Consider the following 23,715-nt stretch of genomic DNA (forward strand, 5'->3'; position numbering starts at 1 on the left):
CTATTACTAACTACTCTTGCACTTCTCAAAGGAACTACAAAGGCCCAATTAAAACCATTTTTTTTTTTTTTCCGTGATCAACACCATCAGTTAATCTGTCGCCATCTATTTTTCCCTCAAGGAGCCTCCCATTGAGTCGTCTGGTCTAGCCGTTTCCCAGGCCAGCTGCCCACCTGTTGTCCTGGGGCTTCTTTTTAACACCATCTTGCGAAATCCCTGTGCTTCTCTCCTGTGTTGGGTCCCCCGTTTCCTGGATCCCATGGCTTCCTCTTTCTTGGTTTACATCCTCATTTTTGTAGGGCTCATTCTCTAGTAGCTTCCTGAGAAAAGGTACACGGGAGGTAAATTCGTTGAGACCTTCCTTGAGCGTCTGAAAACGTCTTAATTCTACCCTCAATGCTTGCTAGTTAAGCTTGTCATTGAATCCTAAGTAAAAAGTCGTCCCCCTCAGCATTCTGAGGGCCGAACTGTCTTCTAGATTTCAGTGTGGTGCTTGAGGAGTCTGGTGTAATTGGCATTCCTGATCTTTTTATATATGGCCTGTTTTATTTCTCTGGAAGGTTTTGGAATCGTCCTTGTAATCCCTGCTGTTCTGAGACCTCATACTAAAGGATCTCAACGAGGATCTTTTCTCATCCACTGTTCTGGACACTTCAAGTCTGGATTGTTGTTCCATTTTGAAATTCTTTCTTATATTATTTTTTGATACTTGTCTCCTCACCATTTTTTTTTCCTGTTTTCTCTTTCTGGAACTCCTATGGTAAAATGCTGAACCTCATGGACTGATCCACTGCATTTCTTATTTTCTTTTCCCTCTTCCCCTACTGTCCATCTTTGCCTATTAATCAACTTTCTAGAATGTATACTTGACTCTATCTTCTACACCTCTGAATAATATTTTTTACTGTAAGTTTAATTTCCAGGAGCTCTTATTTTTGGATTGTCCCTTTTCTTTTATAGGATGCCCTTTTTATTTTGTAGATGTAATACTGTCCTCTCATCTTCCTAAAGATATTTAGGTTTTTAAAAGTTTTTCTTCTACTTCTGAGTTATCTATATTTTCATTGAGCACCCCCCTTCTCTGTTTTGATCTCTGTATTTTATTCTGTATTTTATGTTGTGGGCTATACTCAAATATCTGGTGACCCTCTCACTATTCATTTGTATTTCAGACACACACATATATGTAGACATCAAGAAAGGGGTTTAAAAAAATAGTAAGATGACTGGCCCAAATAACTATTTTAAGAAAAGCTGTATAAGTTTATTAGGTAAAAGAAGAGACTGCAGGAAGTTATCTGACTTTAAGATAACTCTAAGTAATAATCACTCCCTTGGAAGGCATTCAAGTAATGAACTCACTAAATGTTTACTGTGAAATTCCATTCATTCATTCATTCATTCATTCATTCATTCATTCAACAACATGTACCCCAAATTCATATAAAAAACAACCATTATCCAGCAAAAACAACCCAGATAAGAAATTCTCACAATTACATGCCAATCATGTCCCTGTCCTTTCACTGCCCTGAACAGTATCTATTTTTCGTTTAAGAATGCATGCACTTACGTATATACTAATGTATATTATATATTCCTTACCTCATTCGTTAAGTCAGCTTACTGGTTATCCTTTTAACATATTTTTATTTTTCCCAAATATATTTCTTACAAATTTGTTTACCTGAAATTACGTAATTCTCTCTATACTATGCCATAACTCAATTATGGGCCAATAACTTTTTAAAAAAGTAAACATGTTGTCAACAACAATGCTTCTAACGCAGCTGTGATCGTACCTTTGAACTTGATGAAAGACTTTGTAGTCAGACTGACCTTGTTTCAAATCCTAACGCCTCCGCTTAGTAAACGTGAGATTTTCAGAAAGCTCCCCAACAGGAAAACAGACATAATATTATCTATTTTGCAGGTTTTTATGAGAATTAAATCACAAAATGCACGTAAAGAGCCTGGCATATTCTAGGTGCCCGATAAATAAAAGCTATTAAAATCAGAGCGTAAGAAGAAACCTTTAACTCTCTAGAAGGACATCTTTTCTAAGTGAATAGTTTTCATTTCAGTTCTTAGGCATCACATCACTGGGAAGCTCGTCCAGTGGAAGCCACATGTGAGTTACTTGGGAGTGATGGGGATAAGTTCTTATAGGCAATTAGGGAAAGCAGTATGAAAGCAGGGGGGAACGGGGAGCCTGGAAAAAAAAATTAAAGAAAATATTTGACTCTGGAGCAGTTTCTTCACCTTTTGGGGAAACTGTTTATTTAACAACAAAATTGGGAGGCTGGACGAAGTTCCTCCAGATATTAATGACACAGAGTGCTACGGTTAGGTAATTTTGGGATATGTGCTCCTCTCCCCCATTCAAGGTACCAGTTTGATTTTATTCTACCTGGCATATTACAAACTTATTTGCCTACAGATCGTCCCCACTTTTTTTTTCAGGTACTACTTATTAACATATGTTAATTAAGAAAGAGGATGAGTTGACTGCAGCTTCCCATTCTATAATGTTTCTCTGAGTTTTACGACCTCAGCTAAATGGTCTGGATAAGGAAAAAAAGGAAAACATAATGTGTCAGAGGTTTTATTTATGGATGATTACTCCTACAGCACCATATGACTTTTATGGGAGAAAGCCTATCATGGTTTCAAGGAAATTTCTTTTTTTTTTTTTTTTTTTACAGATTTTATTTATTTATTCGACAGAGATAGAGACAGCCAGCGAGAGAGGGAACACAAGCAGGAGGAGTGGGAGAGGAAGAAGCAGGCTCCCAGCAGAAAAGCCTGATGTGGGGCTCGATCCCATAACGCCAGGATCACGCCCTGAGCCGAAGGCAGATGCTTAACCACTGTGCCACCCAGGCGCCCCCTCAAGGAAATTTCTAAGTATAGGTTAACATCTCACCTGCATGGTACCATCAGTATCTCTGATCACCAACACTCTGAATGAACTGCTGCCAGTTTGGTGGATTTGATTTGGTGTTGAAGACAGTCAGATTACTGGGACACATCTGGCAATTCTGGCAATCAGTGAATGAAATGAATCAACAGGGTAGTGATCAGACTGACTGCTCAGTGATCAACATGACCTGGATGGAAAATCACTGTGGGATAAACTAATCCTTAGGCTGCAGGACGACATTGTGATGCCAGAATAAAACTTAAATGGGCATTTCATGGGCATAATTCTTGATGCTACAATTACAAGTTAAACCATTAAAATGATTTGTTACTAAAACACTTTCCCTTCTTCTATCGACCTACCAACATTTACTTTTATATCTGAAAGGAAAGGGCTGTGCTGTATCTTGCTGGGAATAAAAGGATATATAGCAGGAAAGAGGCCAAAGAACCTACCAAAAAAGTATCCAGGAGCCGGATGCTCTGTCAGTAACTTTCCATGTAGCCTTCAATAAGTCTTTGTGTTCTTACTTGTAAAAATAACTATCCTCAAGGAGCTTATAGCTAAGTTGATTATATTTACAAATTTGGGATTTTCATTTAATGCCTTCTTACATTACAAAATCATTCTTAATTTATCTACATAGCAGAGATAAAAGTGAATGACTATTTTTTATGTTCTTTAATTAATTACATGAAATAAACCCCCCTCCTTCATCTTAATTGCAGGAATTCCAACATAACCTGTTGCTGTGTTTTCCCTTTTTTCTCTTGATATGTCTCTTCCCCCTCAAGGCTGCTAAGGTTTTAAAGTGTTCTAATTATTTCTATCTTTTCATTAAATACTCTGCCTCAAAAGCATACCTTTCCTCCTTCTCAAAAGGAAATTTATAAAAAAAACCCAACACTGTAGAATCCAAAGAATGAGTGTGTTGGTAGTAAGCTGGCTAGTCATCCTGGTTTGTCTGTGGCTGATGGGTTTCCCACTGTGTAGGGCTTTCTGGGCTAAAGCTGGGACAGTCTGGCAAACCATGACAGTCAGTCACCTTGGTTTGTAGGCTGACCGAGGACTGGATGTTTGCATCAGAAAGTTGCAATTTTAATCCCCCTATTAGAAGTTCTCTTCTTTCATTGCCAAACAGCTGTAGAAAGCAATCAGATACCAGATGGATGAATGAATTTAATGACCTTTAAGTCTCCTTTACGCCAGTGGTTCTCAATTTTGGCGTCTTTCTAGAATCATCTGGCTAAGCTTTGTAAAATGATATTATTTCCTGATTTGGTCTGAAGGTGAGTCCCAATTATCAGAATATATATTTGAAATTCCCCAGCTGATTCTAAGGTTACTGTGGGCTAAAAAACACTACTTTGCATACATTCTGAGATTCAAGCTATAGGTCTAATAAGAGCCACTCAAAGCAAGGAGAAATCTACTTTACGGGCTCTGAGTTTTTAAATATTACATGCAAATTTCCATTTCACATTTCAAACAAATGAGAAGCCACAAACTGACTTTACATTTATTCACCTAAGGATCACGATATATAAGTTTCTGTCTTGTCATGTTTTCCTGCTGACCATCAATCACCACCGTCTATTGACTTGGTGTGTGTATGCACACGAGAAGCTGTTTGGGGCACTGTGGGGCCACAAAGGTTTAAAACTCAAGTTCTCTGCCTTCAGGGAGCTCACCGTGTGACACATGAAAGGTGACTAAATGATGGAGCCTCTGACCTCAAGAGGAGATCAAAGAGGAAAAGACTATGGCCAGAGACGGTTGGGAAATCTGCACAGGGCAGTAGGTAGGATACAAGGTCTTGAGGACCAGGTGGAATTCCAGTTAGAACCAGGAAAGGCATCCCCAGTAGGGAGAAAGACCCTTTTGGGGTAGGTCAGAAGCAAATGTAAAAATAATAAAAGTAAAATAAAAGTATTGCAAATATATATACACATTCTGCACAACGCAAACCATATCTAGAAAGGCATGTAGCTCAGTGTGAGGCCAACTGCTGAGCAAGGGGTCGTAATCACCCAATCACTTCTTTGGTGATGACACTGAAAATGAGAACTGGGCTGGCGGATGAAATAGCTGGTTCGGGACAGGCATAAAGACAAGCGTGGCGAACAAGCCACCGAATAGCAGCAGCAGAAGTCCCTTCCCTCTCTCCTGCTGGGCCCACTGAAGAGACCTAATTGCCCAGACATCAAGGCAAATGTTCTAGCAGTCGCTGCCAATCTCTTGAGGTTCCCCCCTACCCAATCAAATGATTGTTTAACGTTGAGGGGATACAGTTACAGTGGAACTCATGCAAAAGTTACGCACTAGTTGTCATGTTATGTGCTTGTCAATCATTGATTTTCAATTACTTTTATAATGCAATGGCCTTTACTCTGGATTTCGGATTTAAGCACTACTGTTTCATTTGTCTTTGCCTCCTAAAATAGTTAATTCTCCTATTTATTCCAATATCTGGTCTTCATGCAAGATATTAACTAAATGTCAATGAATGATCTGGGTATGCATCATCTCAGGAAGTCAGTTGGCAAAATTAACATTTAGAAGTAGGCACCACTGGTTATTTCACACATTATTAACTTATATTACAATTCAAATAAGCTTACAGCTGGCAAAAAAAAAATCTCTTCTGTAAAGTGATCTCAAACATAATAGGCTTAATCAGAGATAAATTAAATTAGGCAGCCATGCATACTACAGCATATTAATTCTGAGTAGTTATTAAATACATTTTCTGTTATCAGTGGTGTGAACAACATTATATGCAAACAAATTCTTCAAGAGGGTAGCGAATAAAGTTTATGTCTGGGATGCGACGTGCCTGACAGTTTCCCATGGCTTCTTTTACTGTTAAATAATCTTTCCTGCTAATAGTGGCACTAGATTTAGTTCCCATAAATGAGTCAACTTTACTCCCAGACAATTAAGCAAAAGAACAGCAAACAAAATTGCCAGGGTGGTTTTGGATTTTTCCAAAGGGAACTTTTCTACCTTTCTATGGCAATTTTTGAAAGAAGGCGTTAGTGAGGCACAGCTGGAGTAAAACCGTCCAAAGTACAAGGCAGTGAGTACTCGTTACATTCAAAAATGATGCATCTCATTGTGTGTTTTGGGTCACCTGTGTTGCCTGAGAATATTCAAAGAAGGAAATTATTAAGGTTCAATGCTACTTTGTAAATAAGATCCTACCGTTCTCTCTTTCTTTCCTTAAATGGTAGTCCTCTAAGCCATCACCTAGCGCTCAGATCCTATAAGCTAGCATACAGTGCTTTTGCGAAAGAAAATAAAAAGTTACACCTAAGCCTTTATATACGCACATATACGTGCATACCCTTCCTTGATCGACTTCTGCCATATTATCTTGTTCTTTTATTAATCAATCAGACCCTTTAATTTCTGCGTCCAGAAGCAATGCAAATAATTAGGTACGACCACCCTCCCACCCTGAAGTCGGAGAAGAGCATTTGACACTCTGCACTTCGCACATTTAAAACTCAATGTAAGGTGACAAGAACATTAAGCTGCCCAGTGAGCAAAATGTGAGACTAATCACGATCTGTTCTTATCCGTGGGTACAATAATTGGCAAATTAAAGTGGCTGAGAATAGTTGGCCCACCTGCATCAAAAAGCATGACTTCATAAAAGGGCTCATGAAAATGAACGCACGCGGCCAGCTTTACTGACGACTCCTCCACACGCCAGCAGACTGAACAAGCAACATCACAGCACCCATTTAATTTCTGTAAAGTACACACCATGTAGAAGTGTTGTTATTTAAAGGAGTAAAATCCAAACCCTTCAATATGTTTCCTAAACATACTGGAGGAATTCAGGCTAGTACTTACCCCCCAAGACCCGATGCTTTCCTTTCTATGCTAGAAAACTGCAATCGACTTGCCTACTAAAATGTTGAGTTTGTAGCCTGACAACAGTTAGATTCAAATAAATATAAATGCCACGAGAAAAGGAACTAACTTAGTCTTATTAACCTTGCTACTGTCCATTCATCCATCCAGCTGTTTATCCATTTATTTGACATGTACTGAATCCCTACTTTGTCCTAGGCACTTCTAGATATTTGGCACCAAGTGATGAACGACATCTCCTTCGGGGGCTTGTCAGCCCCTGGAGGAAGGCCGTGTGCATACAGACAGCGAAGAGGGATGGTACCTTCTTGTGGAAATACTGCCAAAGCCCCATCCTCCCCTTAGAGGCTTTGGAGAGGAGAAGACTGTTGAGCTGAATTCTCAGATGGTATAGAGGGCATAAAATGGAGAGTTTGGGGGCTGAACAAACTTGAGAAAAATCTTCTAAGCTGAAAGACCAGCACGGACAAAATCAACACAAAGGTCATGGTCTGCTTGAAGGAAAGAAATTGCCTTCAGAATATATGACGGAAATAAATACAGGAGGCAGGAGATCAACAGATGATGAAGAGGAGAGGGAGGCAAGGGTGAGAATATGAAGGGCACTGGAAGGCATGTCAGGGAGTCTGGGTTTCATTCTATAGGTGGTTGTTTGCAAAACACGGGCCAGACAAGTCCAGAGCCCTGGGGAGGGTGGGAGGTGGACGAGGAGGGCCTGCAGGGTGGCCGGGGAGTCAGGACTCCGGGTCCTGCAACTCTACTTGGAGCACAGCAGCTTTGCTACTCTCTGTTTTATCTTGGGCCTTCTTAATTTTTGAAATAACTTTTAAAATTTGAACTAGTTTTAGATTTACGGAAAAGTTGCCAAGATAGTACAGAGAGTTCCGGTAAATGCCTCACTGAGTTTCGCCTAATATTGACCTTTTATATTCCCGCGGCACAGTCGTCATAAGCAAGAAACCAACACCGGTACACTGTGAGCTCAACTCCAGCCTTCCTTCCTGCTCCCCCAGTTTTTCCACGAAGGTACTTTCTCTGCTCCAGCATCCAGTCCAAGGCTCTACATTGCGTTTAGTCATCATGCCTCCTTATCCCTTTTGATGGGTAACAGTTCCTCAGTTTTTCCTCGTTACTCGTGACCCTGACGGTCTTGAGAAATATTAGCCAGGTATTTTAGAGAAAGTCCTTCACTTTGGGCTTGTCCGCTGTTTTCCACATGACCGGACGAGGGTTATAGGTTTGGGGAGGAATTCCGCAGAGATAAGGTACATTTTTCATCGTGTCATGGCAGGAGGCCTCTGATATCAACGAGTCTTACCATTATGATGCTAACCTTGACCACTAGCATTTCCCAGGTTTCTCCTCTGGAAAGTTACTGTTCTCTTCTTCACAAATTCTCTTACTGGGAGTCAGTCACTAAGTTCAGCTCCCATTGAAGGATGAGAGTAAAACTTTACTTCCTGGAGGGAGCCGTATCTGCCTAAGCTGTGGAATGATTTTATAAGGAAGATTTGTCCCTTCCATTCCAGTTATTAATTTGTTCAATCATTTATTTACATTAGGATGAACTCATATATATTCATTTTATACTTTCAACTGTAATCTAATACCACGTTATCTATTTTGTCACTCAAATTACTCAAGCCTTGGTCATTGGGAACTTTTTTAGGTCAGCTCTTATACCCCTTTGACATGCCCCCATTCTCCTGTTTTTTGAGCGCTTTATTGCTTTAGGGAATACCAAATGCTCCAGGTTTCTATTTTATTTTTACTGCCTCAGCCCGAGAACCAGCCACTTGTCCAAACAGTCCTAGTTCCTTTCGTCGGAGCATGATGTTTAGAAACCAGTGTTTGGGCACTGGTACGCTAGCTGCTACTGGGGCAGCACTGCCCCCAGGCCCTGTCAGCAGGAAGAGCTAGGGAACATGTGCAGACATTCAAGCCTAGGTATACACACACAAGCGCAATTGTTCCTATACTTGCCCGTCTGTATATATATTAGGCTACATGTGAGTTCATACTTGACATGTCCAACTCTAATCCAGCACTAAGGGGTTCGTTCCAGCCTTCCCTCCTTGCTTATTGCAAACGCCCTGGCAGGGAGAAACCTGGCTCCGGCCATCCATTTACTTTTTTGTTCAACTCCAGGATTTGAACCTTCTTTTGAAAACAGATTCCCACTACTCTGAAATAAGAGAAAAAAGCCTGAAAATAAACATTGTAAGAGAAGGCCATTAGATTGTTAAATGTATGAAAGTACCATAATTATACTTGCACTTTTAGAAATGCTATCCTGAGATGAGTGAAAGATGGCTCAAAGGGGGCTGAGCCATTGGGGCTGAGCTGTGAGGCAAGGATGCTGTGATTCTCCACACGGGAGGGTAAGGATCTGCCATAGCTCTGGGAATACAGAAGAGGGAATCAATTGGAGAGAGATTTTAGAAGATTAATGCATAGAAAGTGATTAGATGTGGGAAGTGAGAGAGACAAGTCAGCGATGAATGTGGATTAAATAATGGGGTGCACAGTATGCTTTTATCTGAGTTAGAAAAGATACTGGGAAGAAAGGGTTTGGAAAGGAAATAAGTAAGTCTGGGGCCTTTTAAATGTAATATCCATGTGGACATGCTTCAAAGGCCTCCTGGAATGAGGTTCGGATTTCAAGAGAGTTGTCTAAACTGCAGAAGTGAATTTCAGGGTCTTAAGCCCAAAAAGGAAGATGGAAAACTTTGGGACTGGATGAAAAGGCCGGGAATGTATGAAGAATAAAGAATAGAAGATCGGGGGCAACAGCCTATCCAACATGAATATGGACAGATAACACGCTGAATTCTAATACAAAGCATAGAAAATGAAAAGGACTTTTGAATTAGATAGCATATAGTGCTACGGAACTATAACGGCATCATTTTTATTTTATCATCATCACTGTAGTTGTTCTGTTTTCACCAAATCATTTCATGTTTCTTCTAGGCACACAGGAAGACTATAATTCCCACTAACCCTTGCATTTAGGTGTAAACGTAACTAGTTCTAGCCAAAGGAATGTGGATTGTACGCAGCCCGAGCCCTGAAAATCTCCTGTGGGGATCCTCTATTTCGTTGTCTATCCCAGTGTCTATTTCATTGATATCAGGTACAAGATAAAGTGAAAGATTCAAGAATAAAAGAGAAAAACTGTATGAGGCACTTAATGGATAAAGAAAAAACTTCTGAAAAAATCAGACATCCATTTATGATAAAACACTAACCAACTAGGAATGGAAAAGAACTTTTCCAATATGATAAAAAGCATCTCTGAAAATCCTACAGCTAAAATCTTACTCAATTTTTAATACAATAAGAGTCCTCAGGAAATCAGGAGCAAGGCAAGGATGCCCAATCTCACCACTTCTTTTTTTTTTTTTTAAGTTTGTTTTTTTTTTTTTTTTAAAGATTTTATTTTATTTGACAGAGATAGAGACAGCCAGCGAGAGAGGGAACATAAGCAGGGGGAGTGGGAGAGGAAGAAGCAAGCTCCTAGCAGAGGAGCCTGATGTGGGGCTCGATCCCATAACACCGGGATCACGCCCTGAGCCGAAGGCAGACGCTTAACCGCTGTGCCACCCAGGCGCCCCACCAATCTCACCACTTCTGTTCAAGGAGGTTCGAACCACTACAACGACGTAAGAAAAAGAAATAGAGGATAAACATTGGAAAGAAACAAAACTGTCTCTATGTGCATAGTTTATATTAAAAAATCCTATGATATCTACCAAACAATAATGATAGCTAGTAACTTTATAAAATTACAGGGCACAGTTTTATTTTTATACAGAGATATATTTCACCCTTTTAAAGTGTGCAGTTCAATGGCTTTGGGTATATTTACAAGATTGTGCACCTATTATCCTTATCTACTTTCAGAATATTTTCATCACCCAAAAAGGAAACCCGTACCATTAGCACTCTCTTCTCATTCCCCTAAGTCGCTGGTAACCACTAGTCTACTTCCTGTCTCCATGCAGTTGCCTAGTCTGAACATTCCAATATGCGGTCTTTGGTGTCTGACCTCTTCCCCTTGGCATTCTGTTTACAAGGTTCTCCCACATTGTAGCATTTATCTGCATCTCATTCCCGTTTTTGGCTGAATAATATTTCATTGAGTGTATATGCCATCTTCTGTTTATCCATTCATTAGCTGTTTGGGTTTTCTGTATTTCAGCTATTAGGAATAATACTGCTATGAACATCTGTGTGTGAGTTTTTGTGTGAAAAAAAAAATATATATATATATTTTATTTATTTATTTGCCAGAGAGAGAACGAGGGGGAGAGAGAGAGAGCACAGGCAGGGGGAGCAGCGGGCAGAGAGGCAGGCTCCCCGCTGAGCAGGGAGCCCAATTCGGAATTCAACTCCAGGACCCTGGGATCATAACCTGAGCTGAAGGCAGACGCTTAACTGACTGAGCCTCCCAGGCGTCCCCGTGTGAACATATGTTTTCAATTCTCTTGGGTCTACACCTGAGAGTAGAATTGCAAGGTCAAATGGTGATTCTATGAATAACTTTTTGAGGAAATGCCAAACTCTGTTCCAAAGTGGTCGCAGCATTTTACATTCCCACCGCAATGAATAATGGTTCTAAATCTCTACCTCCTCACCAATACTTACTATCATCGGTCTTTTTTATTATAGCAATCCAAGTGGGGATGAAGTCGTATTTTATTGTGGTTTTCATTTGTGTTTTCCTAATTACTAGTGATGTTGAGCATCTTTTCATGTGCTTATTTGCCATTTGTGTGTCTTTGAAGAAATGTCTATTCAACAATTGTCCCCACTTTTAAGTTGAATTCTTTGTCTTTTTATTGCTGAGTTGTAAGAGTTCTTTATATGTTCTAGGTGCTAGATGTTTACCATCTATAGAATTTGCAAGTATTTTCTCCCATCTTGCAGGTTTTCTTTTTCACTTTCTTGATAGTGTCCTTTGAAGCGCAAAAGTTTTTAATTTTGATGAAGACCAATTTATCTTTTTCTTTTGTTGTTCATCCTTCTGATGTTGTATCTGAGAAACTACTGCTTAATCCAAGGCCCTGGAGATTTATACTTACGTTTCCTCATAAAAGTTTTATGGTTTTAGCTTTCACACTAAATCTTTGATTCATTTTGAGTTAATTTTTGTGTATGAGGTGAGCAACTGTCCAAATTCATTGTTTTGAATGTGAAAACCTAGTTGTCCCAGCACTATGCATTGAAAAGACTATTATTCCCCCGTTGAATTGTTTTGGCATCATTCCTATAAATCGATGGACCATAGATGTATGGGTTTATTTCTGAACTCTCAATTCTATGCCATTGACCCATCTGTCTATCCATCTGCTTGTACCATATAGTCTTGATTACTGTAGTTTTGTAGTAAGCTTTAAAATCTGGAGTGAGTTCTCCAGCACTATTCTTTTGCAAGATTGTTTTGGCTATTCTGAATCTCTTGTATTTCATGAAAAGTTTAGAATCATCTTATAAATTTCTTTTAAAAAGCCAGCTGAGACTAAGGACTGCTTTGAATCTGTAGATAAAGTTGGGGAGAATATGATTATATTATTATCTATAAAATATCGGTAATCTATATAATACAGATTATATTTTGTGTCATAGTCATACATTCATAGATTGCCATCTTAACAACATAAGTCTTCAATGAACATGTGGTATCTATTTATTTAAGTCATCTTTTTTTTCGACAATGTTTTAGTGTTCACTATCCAAGTATTATGCCTCTTTTGTTATATTTATTCCTAAGCCTTTTGTTATTTTTGATGCTATTTTAAATGGAACTGTTTTCTTAATTTCATTTTTAGATTGCTCATTACTGGTATATAGAAATATAACTGGTTTTTATATACTGATTTATCCTGCAGCCCTTCTGAACTCACTTATTAGCTCCAATAATTTTGTGTGTGTGTGTGTGAACTCCTTAGGTTTTTGTCTATATAAGACTGTACCATTTGTATACAGAGTTCATTTTATTTGTCCCTTTCCAATCCAGATGCCCTTTATTTCTTTTCTTCTTGCCTAACTGCCTTGGCTAAAACCACTGGTATATTATTGAACAGAAGTGGCAAGAGCAGATATCCTTGTCTTGTTCCTCATCTTTGGTAGGAAATTTTTTCAGTCTTTCAGTAATAAGTATGACATTAGTTGTGGATTTTTTATAGATCTCCTTTATCAGGTTGAGAAAGTTTCTTTATATTTTTAGTTTGTTGAATAGTTTTATCATGACAGGTATTTGGTCAAATGCTCTTTCTGGGTCTACTGAGATGATCACATCGTTTTTGCCCTTTGATCTATTAATATGGTATCTCACATTGATTAACTTTTGAATGTTGTACTAGCCTTGCATTCCTGAGATAAATCCCACTTGGCCATGGTGCTAATTCTCTTTACATGTTGTTTTATTCATAGAGAATATTCGTCTGTAGCTTTCTTATATCTGTTTGATTTTGGTATCAGGATAATACTATAATTATAGTTTTATATATTAGCAGTAAACAATTAGGAGATAAAAAATTATAATTTCACCTAAAGTATTAAAAATACATAAAATTCTTAGTAATATGAAACAAGAAGCACATAAGAATTTTACACTAAAAACTACCAATATTGCTGAGAAGTATTAAAGAAGACCTATATAAATGGAGAAAGAATGTATGTTTGTGGATTGGAAAGCTCATGGTTGATGATATTCAATTCTTCCCAAATTGAGGCTTAGATTCAACATATTCCCAATCACAATCCCACTAAGCTGATTACTTTTAGAAACTGGCAAACTAATTCTAAAATGTATATAAAATTTCAGAACAACTAGGATATCTAAACCAATATTGTAAAAGAAGAATGAAGATGGAAGGCTCACACCACCTGCCTTTAAGACTTACTATAAAGCTATGATAAACAATACAGCATGGTACTAGCATAGAGAGCAACAAAATCAATGGAACAGAATAGAAAGCTCAGAAATAGACGCACACTTATATGGTCATTTAATTTCTGAGAATAGCACCAAGGCATTCATTCCATTAGGGAAAAGAAAGTCTTTTCAACAAACGGGGCTAGAAGAATTTAATATCTTATAATATAGGAAATAATAAACCCAAAGCTGACCTCACATAATACACAAAAGTCAATTCAATATGGATCATGAATCTAAACATAGCTAAAACTATGAAGTTCTCTAAGGAAACCATAGAGTTTTTTTGTTTTTTTTTTGCCTTGGGGATAGTTATTTTAGGATACAAGAAATAATATCCATGAAAGAAAAACATCAATAAATTACATCCCCCAAAATTAAAACTTTTGCTCATCAAAAGAGATCACTAAAGAGAATGAATAGGCAAGCCATAGAGTGAAATTATTAATGGTTACAAAGTATGTATCTGATTTATATATATATATATAATTTATACACATATATATATTTATATATATAGTAAACCTCAAAAATAAAAGTACAAACAACACAATATAGAGATGGGAAAATAATTTAACAGACATTTTATGAAAGAAGATAAACGAATGCCCAGTAAGCACATAAAGAATGTCTCCAGATAGGAGCCATAAAGAAAAATATATATTAGATAACAAGGAAGTACCACTAAAAACCCATCAGAGTGGCTAAAATTCAAAAGACTGACAACACCAAATGCTGAGGATGTAGAACAACTAAAACTATCATATGCTATTTGTAGGGATGCAAAATGGTGCAACTGCTTTGGACAAAAAACCTGGAAATTTCCTGGAAATCTGAATATGTACCTACTATGATTTAAATTCCACTCTTCAATATTGACCTAATAGAAATGAAAGCCTATGTTTACAAAAAGACTTGTTCAGGAATGCTCATAATAACTTTATTTATAAGCGTCAAACCTGCAAAGAGCAAAGGTGTCCAACCATAGAAGAATGGATCAATGAACTGTGGTATATTTATAGAATATGCTATCAGTCAGCAGTGAATAGAAATGCACAGCAAAGGACACAGTCAACAAAATCAACAGACAACCTACAGCATGGGAGAAGATTTTTGCAAATGTTTTATCAGATAAAGGGTTAGTATCCAAAATCTATAAAGAACTTACCAAACTCAACACCCAAAGGACAAATAATCCAGTCAAGAAATGGGCAGAAGACATGAACAGGTATTTCTCCAAAGAAGACATACAAATGGCCAACAGACACATGAAAAAATGTTCAACGTCATTCAGCATCATGAAAACACAAACCAAAATCACAATGAGATACCACCTCACACTAGTCAGAATGGCTAAAATTAACAGGTTAGGAAACAACAAATGTTGGCGAGGATTCGGAGAAAGGGAAACTCTTACAGTGTTGGTGGGAATGCAAACTGGCACAGCCACTCTGGAAAACAGTATGGAGATTCCTCAAAACGTTAAAAATAGAGCTACCCTATGACCCAGCAATTGCACTACTAGGTATTTACCCCAAAGATACAAATGTAGTGATCTGAAGGGGCACATGCACCCCAACGTTTACAGCAGCAATGTGTACAATGGTCAAACTATGGAAAGAGCCCAGATGTCCATCGACAGATGAATGGATAAAGATATGGTATGTGTATGTATATATATAAACACACACACACACACACACACACACATATATATACACAATGGAATATTACTCAACCATCAAAAAAATGGAATGTTGCCATTTGCAAGGAAGTGGATGGAACTAGAGAGTATTATGCTAAGCTAAATAAGTCAATCAGAGAAAGACAATTATCATATGATTTCACTCCTATGTGGAATTTAAGAAACAAAACAGAGGAGCATAGAGGAAGGGAAGGAAAAATAAAACAAGAAGTAATCAGAGAGGGAGACAAACCATAAGAGATTCTTAACCATAGGAAACAAACTGAGCGTTGCTGGAGGGAAGTTGGGTGAGGGTGCGGGGTAACAGGATGATGGGCATTAAGAGGGCACGTGATGGAATGAACACTGGGTGTTATATACAACTGATGAATCACTGAACTCTACCTCTGACTCTAATAATACACTATATGTTAATTAACTGAATTTAAATAAAAATTAAAAATTAAAAAAAAAAAGAAATGCACTGATAAACTCAGGAACAGAGTCATCTCAAAAACGTTATACTGTGTGAAAGAAACCTGACACGGAAGAGTATGTGGTGTATGATTCTGTTTACATGAAGTTGTAGAACCGGAAGTGATTTACTCTGGGTGGTTAAAGAGGGCTGGGAATTTGGGGGGCAGGTATGAGGGAATTTTCTGAGGTGATACAGATTTGAGCACATTTGTCAGAACTTACAGAAATGTACACTTAAGATCTGTGTATTTTATGTAAATACATATTTTGCCTAAAAATAGAATTATAAAAAAAATCACGAAGTTTGGATTCTAGTAATGACATATAAGCCAAAATATGTGGGGGGAATGGTAGTGATGTCTACAACTTACTTATTAAAATGTGTCCAAAAATAAGATGGATTTGAGGATGGCTAGAGGGACGGAGTGATAGTGGTGGGTATATGAGTGCTCACTGTGAATTTCTTTCAACCTTTCTGTATGGTTAAACATTTTCATAATAAAATGATGCAAAAGAAAACATTCTTATTTTATTTTATTTTATTTTATTTTATTTTATTTTATTTTATTTTATTTTATTTTATTTTATTTATTTGACAGAGAGAGACACAGCTAGCAAGAGCGGGAACACAAGCAGGGGGAGTGGGAGAGGAAGAAGCAGGCTCCCAGTGAAGCAGGGAGCCTTAGGCAGGGCTTGATCCCAGGACCCTGGGATTATGCCCTGGGCCGAAGGCAGATGCTTAACGACTGAGCCACCCAGGCACCCCCAAAAGAAAACATTCTTAAAAATGGAATCTTTCACAATAAATAATCAATGAATTAAAAAATCAGAAGAAAAAAGAAAGCAATCCCAGCTTTGCAAGATACTAGCCATGTGAATTTGGCAAACTATTTAAATAGTCTAAGTCAAAATTTCCTTATTTATAAAATGCAATGTGATAAATAATACCTTCTATACAGGATTGTTAAAGGACTGTACTTGCTGATATATGTAAAGAACAGTTCCTGCGATAAATAAGCACCGAGTAAATGTTTTAGCTACTATTTTTAGTGAGCATGGAGCGCCTGTGGCCATAAACCCACAAAAATAAAATGTCTCAAAAACAGAAGAGGAGGACAATGTTTGCACATTTCACGAAAGCAATTGTTATGCTTGTTGCACAGATAGAGTCGAATTCACTGTGATTTTTTCCTATGCATGAATGTCATTTATTAGGACTTTAGAGTGAATGAGCTAGTAGAAAGGAAATACTATATTTTTGAAAACCCCATAAAGCGTATTTTTAGAAATGGTATTTCCTTGACTTTCATTCCAGGAAAATGCTCACACACGGCATGAAGCATGCTGGGCCCAGAAAAGAGAGCCTGCCAGATGCCACAGCAATAAATAGAGTGAGTCCTTGGCGAGGAAGCGTAAAGCGAGAACACGTAGCGTTCTGTCTCCCAAACCCTTCCCATCTGGTATTTAGCCCACTGAAGTCATGGGGTTTTTGGAAATTCACCCTTGTGGGCCACTTTTAATTATTTTCTTATTTATTTGTCCAGCAAACACTTAAATCACAGCCTCCTTTCGGCACAGCTCTATGCATTGCCCTCCAGGACCCAACCAAAATGAAGCTGGGTAAGGGAATCTTAGGGGAAAAAAAAGTTCTAAGGGCAGAGAACAGTACTATTTACACCCCGCCACCCTTTTTTTCAAGATTCACTTTAAAAATACGATTTTAGCATTTTTAATCAATAGATGAAGCAACTGCATAGTTTTCATAAGTGACAGAAATTCTCAGATAGGAAAGAAGGCGGCAGAATTTATGTGGGTTATATCCTACTTTGCTGAGAAATGCATAAGTAAAAATACATTTTTGTAAATGATATTTTCTATAGTGTGTATAAACATCATTTTTATAAATGGATATTGTAAAGGTAAGTGGAATTTCTTCAGGTGATATCTTTAACTAAACTGAAATGTAGTAATGTTTCTAATAACTAGGATGTTGAAAATTGTTTAATCTTATGACTGCTGTTTGGGGGGTTGTCAAATATATATACTTATGATAATTACAAGAAACTGTTATTAATGGCTTTTTTACCCAGGATTTTAAAACAACAGAAGAAATTCTTTTAAATGAAAGGAAAAGTACATTCCATCCCCTCAACTCATCTTTATTTTGGGATTATACTTTTCTCTGCTAAAATTTAGGATGGAATTTCTAACAGTGATGGCATTGTTCAGTAAATAGCACTCCTTTGTGTGTGTGAAACATTTCAAATGAATGGAAATGGTCTCAGACTTTTTAATCTGGAAAACTTTCGCCTATAGTATTTATTCAAATGTTGTCCATATTTTCAGGAAGAATTTAGAAAAATGTCTTTCTCATAAAAATATGCCATTCCCTTGTGTTTATTTAAAAAGGAACTCCCTCTCCTACCTCCGGTGCACGGGCACACACACACAAACCCCACACTATCAATATAAGCTAAAGATAAAATTAAAGAGACGCTGGCTGCACGCCAAATTCTGGGATACTAGGGAAGAGGAAGCTGGTTGGCAATCACCTCTCCCAGCTCTTATCTTTTCCTCCCACTTATCTCTCCTGGGCCGGGGGGCTGGGATGTCCATACTCTATGACCTGTTTCTTGAGTGGAGACACAAGCTGTGAGTCAGGTGTCCTGTGCTTAAATGTCTTATTACTCTTCCCCTCGAGTGAAACCTTACTGTTCAGGGGAAATAAAATGTTATATGTAAATGAAAACAGTCGCTTAGAAATCATCATTCTGGGTTTTATCACCAACACGCCTGTAATTTTAAAACATCTTTTAAATTTAAATAGTAATAAATTTGTCAGACAAGCAATATTAGGAGATCTATACTCAAAGTTTACCACTGACTTTAGGTTAATCTACTGTTTTCTAAATTAGTACACATTGCTGGGACACCTGGGTGGCTCAGTGGGTTAAGCATCTGCCTTCAGCTCAGGTCATGATCTTGGGGTCTTGGGATTGAGCCTAGCAGTCGGCTCCCCCTACTTTTCCCCTCTCCCTCTGCCAGCCCCCACTTGTGCTCTCTCACTCTCTCTAATGAACAAAATCTTTAAGAAAATTAATATGCAGTGCTCAGAATGGCAAAAGGCCAAACTTTTGTGATTCCTCCCAGTGTAGATCATCTTAGAGTAAAATTATTAGGAGGAAGTTAGGGATTCAAGAAGCAGAATGGAGAGGGGTTTTGTTGTTGTTGTTGTTGAGATTTTTTACTACTGTATTTACTTGAGAGGATCTAACTATCCTTGAGATTAAACATCACGTAATTCCAACAAGTGTGTTCTCTCTGGTTCACCCAGGTTAGGGAGATTTCCCCATGTTAATTTTGTCTCTTTCACAAGCATCCTTGAAATTCTTTGTCCTTAATTATTTATGTCTATATCTCAAGTAGTAAGAGCACACTTGAAATTTACAATTTTTCTGGGTTCCTAATACTTATTAGTTTGTTTTCTGCCTAGACTTGTTAAGCTAATTTTGTCTTCAACACGTTCAGGAATAACGCATTACTTATCTTTACATTTTGCATAGCTGTTTCTATACTGAAGCATCCAAATTTAGGTTTCAATGTACTCAAAACGAACTTGCTGATCCTCAAATCTGACTCAAAACCCAGACTGAGTTTTCACTCTTTTCCATTCCATTTCAAATGTTAACAGATACATTCTCAAAAACTTACAATCCAGCATCATGACCAACTGCCTTTCTGCCAACCCACTGGTGGCCTGGTTATTTCTTTTCTTTAAAAAAAAATTCTGTGGACTCTGATATAAAAGAAAAGGAAAAGGAATATAAAGGGATGACAGCAGACCTATCACTACTGGACACATTTCCTCATTTTCTTCCGCAGCTCCATCTTGGCTGGTACCAGAATGCTACTGTCCCACTCCACCTCCTGGGAGAATCAGCCTGAAGAGGAAGGCAAGGAAGGCTACCGATCCTGGTGACAATCTGAGCTGAGTCCCAGTGCAACACCTTGGAGGCAGATACGTGGACAGAGCAGCTATTCTATTTTCTAAAGTAAGATCTGCCAAAAGGAAGCGTGTACAATTTGTTGGAATTCCACAACACTTATTAACAAATATGCCAAATGAGAACCTGGGGCCATCTGCAGATCTATCATTACAGTGGCTACCGATAAAAGTCATAATTTCATGTTAGAAGATAGCTCTAATGATCTCACATTGGGAATATTTGTACTACGAGAATAAGTTCCACTTGAAAACGAGTGAGTTAAGACGGGAAGCATTTCCCTGCGGATTCCAGACATGCAGCAAAGCCTAAATGTTACGGCGAGGTCCAACGGAGCAGCTATAGGTAATGTGTGCAAGAATTTCTGACAGAAACTCTATTTTCTGAAGACTTATGCTCAGGTACAAAAGTCTGCTGAAAACTAAACTTGGCCCAAATCTCACCTTAGTAGAAGTCCATCAAATACAGCGAAAAATAAAGCTTAAGGGGGAAAAAAACGCTACAGACTTGACTTTCAGAAAAGACCACAGCACTGCTTGCAAGGGAGACCACAGGAAATTCTCAATACTTATTAATCTTTTCATATAGAAAATTACATTTGGCCAGTGGTAAGATAATTTACAGTATAATAATTTCCAGCATCTTGAAGGGAATAATTAAAAAGAGTGAAAATTGAACCCAGGAAAGGTTCTGTCAATTCTAGAAATTATTGCTTTTACTCCTGAGTTTTTCAAAGTTGCATTTTTTTTAGTGGTGCCAACTGGGTCAGCCCACAGTCATAGACAAAAATATGACTGACCAAAAAAAAAGCTTTACTCTCTTAGAATAACAAAACAGAACCGAATCTGAGAGTAGTCCAAACTCTAATACATACAGCTCTTACAATTTTAAGGGAGTAGACACTTGTCTGACAGCCCTTCGTAATCTGGGAACCCTGGAACAGAGACTTTAATTCTAATAACTCTCAAAATTAATGCTCTCAGTTAACTCTGATCTTTCATTTGTTTTTATACCTCCATTTTCAATCACAGGAGGTCAAAATGTTGAAGCTAAGTGTTCTAGAAGATGAAAGATGATGACTAGGAAGGCTAAAATACCTCCAAGTCAAATGACCACATAACCTCTACAAATATTTATTACTGTAACCTCTACAAATATTTATTACCTTGTTTACTCATTCAACCATTCAACAAAGATTTATTTAGCACGCGCTAGGCAAAACATTCACAAGACAACCCTAAAATCTACTAAAAAAGTACAAACAGATATTCCTTTGAGGATTTTTGATAGTACCCTTTTTTGACGGCACCAGGCACTAAACAAACATTTAACTTTAGATCTGGAAAATTATAACATTATATCTAACTTTTTAAAAACCACACACATTTTTCTAATGTTGTTACGAAACCAAGAGACAAAAGGAAACGTTTGCTTGCTCCAGTGGAAAAGAAAAGACCTCCAAAGCTAGGGGCCCTCTGGGACAGTGGACTGTAAAAAACTGCAAAGACACTTGAAAAACCATCTCTCGTGGATGCCGACTGAAGGTCAGAGTCTAAGGGTTGGAAGTAATCCCTTCTTCCTTCTTTCATTCTCTCTTTGTCTTTGCTCTATGTCTTCTGTATTTTCTCACCGTTTGGACATACTTATCCTTGAGTGAGACGGAACTGGTGAAGCCACATTAGAAAATGCCCGTCGGAAAAAATCAGGAGGGAAGGATGAAGGCACCTCTAACAGACACAGCAGAACTAGGTAGAAAAGTTTGCTGACAAGAAAGAAGAAAAGGTTTTGTTGTAGAATTTAAAGAACAAATATTTCTCAAGGGCCTATTCAGTGGCAGGCAGAAGGCAGCCTCACCACAGAGGAAACCCCTATGTCCACTGTGAACGATAAAAAGATAAAAAAAGAAGACTGGTAAATGCTTTTCTATGAGAAGAAAGATACACTGTATTTGGGAGACTATACAATAATTAACTACTAAGAATGAGCCAGATGTCCATATATAACAGATAATTGAAAAAAAAAATGTTGAGGAAAAACAAATTGCAAAGGTACGAATTCAGTACGACCTCACCCATTTAAAAATAATATTCCATATATATAGATACAGACTTATATTAGTTATGGATATATATCTATATCTACCCCTATAACCAGTATATATAATATTAACTCTGGGGATAGATGATTAGGAAGGATGGTGATTTTTTTTTTTTTAGCTTTAAAAAACAGAGATCCAAAGCAACTATGATAATATAAATATATTAAAATATGGGAGTGGATATATAGGCTTTTTTACTTTCTGTAGGTTTCAACCATTTCATAATAAAAAACATATTTTAAAAATTTTGTGCTTTAAAAGAAAGATGCTGTAGAAATTTAGGCAATTAGAATGAACTATTCTTGTAAGTCCAATTTTCTTACTTTTGAGCCTAGACTATACAAGGCTGATTATTTTCCATCTTTAGCAAAAGGAACAATGCAGAGTTAATGTGGAAGAAAAGACTGTCCTTGATATGATAAGTCAGTGGCACTTTTGGCAAATGGATGGTAATTTCCAGATGGAAGTGAATTATCTGAACGTAATTATATTGAATCCTCTAGCTTTAAAAGAGTGTTTCAATCATATACTATCCATGTAAGTCACTCTTCTCTTCCTTATGGGGTATGAATGTGAGGTTTAAGGGATGGCTAATGGATGCCGCATTTCATTGCTGCTAAAAATGTATAATTAGAGTCTGGATTTGGGAATAACAATTTGCACATTTAAAGTATTGATTAGCTGTTCAAGACCCCACTTGACTTTTTTTTTTTTTTTACCCCTCCTGAAGACTTCCTGTTCTTTCAAAATTACCATTAAGCAATTAAATATTTTTCTCATGTAATTCCAAGGAGCTCACTGGGTACTGAGGTACTCTAGCAGGAAGGAAACTTGCAAACATTTTGTTAACTTTGGATCATTTGCAATTCTTAGAATTAATAGCAAAGAGCCAGAGAGTTGTTTTTTGTTTTTTTTTAATCATAAGGTAAATAAGCCTGAAACGTTTCACTAGCGAGGCAAGAGTCACAAGATATATTGTTAAATATGAGGGGTGAAAATATATCAGAGACACAAGCAGTACTACATAGTACACATTTTTCTGAAAAAGTAGTCTCCATGCATGAGGATTAGATATATACCCACAATAAGAAGGCATATTGACCTATAATTTTCAATATTACATCCTTGTATTTTTTATTATATGCTATTTATCAGCTAGTAGAGGAACACGGTCTCATAAAGCTAATATTTATTCTTCCATGTTTATAGAGCTAGTAGTGCATTTCAGGAAATGAGAAACTCGGAGAAGTCAAATATAACTTGGTGTCTTGTGCACAAAAGACAGAACAGGAAAATCACCATGTTTAAAAAATCTGGCTGAGGAACTCTGTCATAAAGCTTTCAATAATTAAATAACATACGATAAAGGAAGCCTTTGATGCTATTATTTCTCTCTTCATACATGTAAGTCTTTTTAGATATGATAAATCTTCTCATGTAGGATTTCTATTTTACTAGAAAACAGAGTCCTCTAGCCCAGTCCCTACTTTCAACTCTGTACTTACCGTGTGTAATTTATAGAAGCTAAGGCAGATATTAAGTATAATCTATTGTAACAACCCAGATATTCCCACTTAGAATTGTATCTGTAAGTCATGAACACTTCTTGTTTTGTTAATAAGTAACTCTATACTAGGGAATTAAATGGTTTATGTTAAATTTTTTAAAAAATCGTAGTGAATGAGATTTTTGTTTTTCTATGGA

General features: G+C 37.4%; 1 protein-coding gene across 1 annotated transcript in view; it reads right to left on the reverse strand.

The window, feature by feature from the left end:
• Positions 1–308: 308 nt before the first annotated feature.
• The window catches only part of LOC148109364 (uncharacterized), a 296,844-nt gene continuing 273,437 nt past the window's right edge, over positions 309–23,715 (reverse strand). Inside the window, exon 7 of the mRNA XM_087864909.1 lies at positions 309–320. The gene's annotated coding sequence lies outside the window, so the exon portion shown is untranslated. The remainder of the gene's footprint in view (positions 321–23,715) is intronic.

The sequence above is a fragment of the Ursus americanus genome, chromosome 10 (assembly GCF_024610735.1).
Source record: "Ursus americanus isolate L20-20 chromosome 10, mUrsAme1.1.p, whole genome shotgun sequence".
In the NCBI taxonomy this organism is placed as follows: Eukaryota; Metazoa; Chordata; class Mammalia; order Carnivora; family Ursidae; genus Ursus; species Ursus americanus.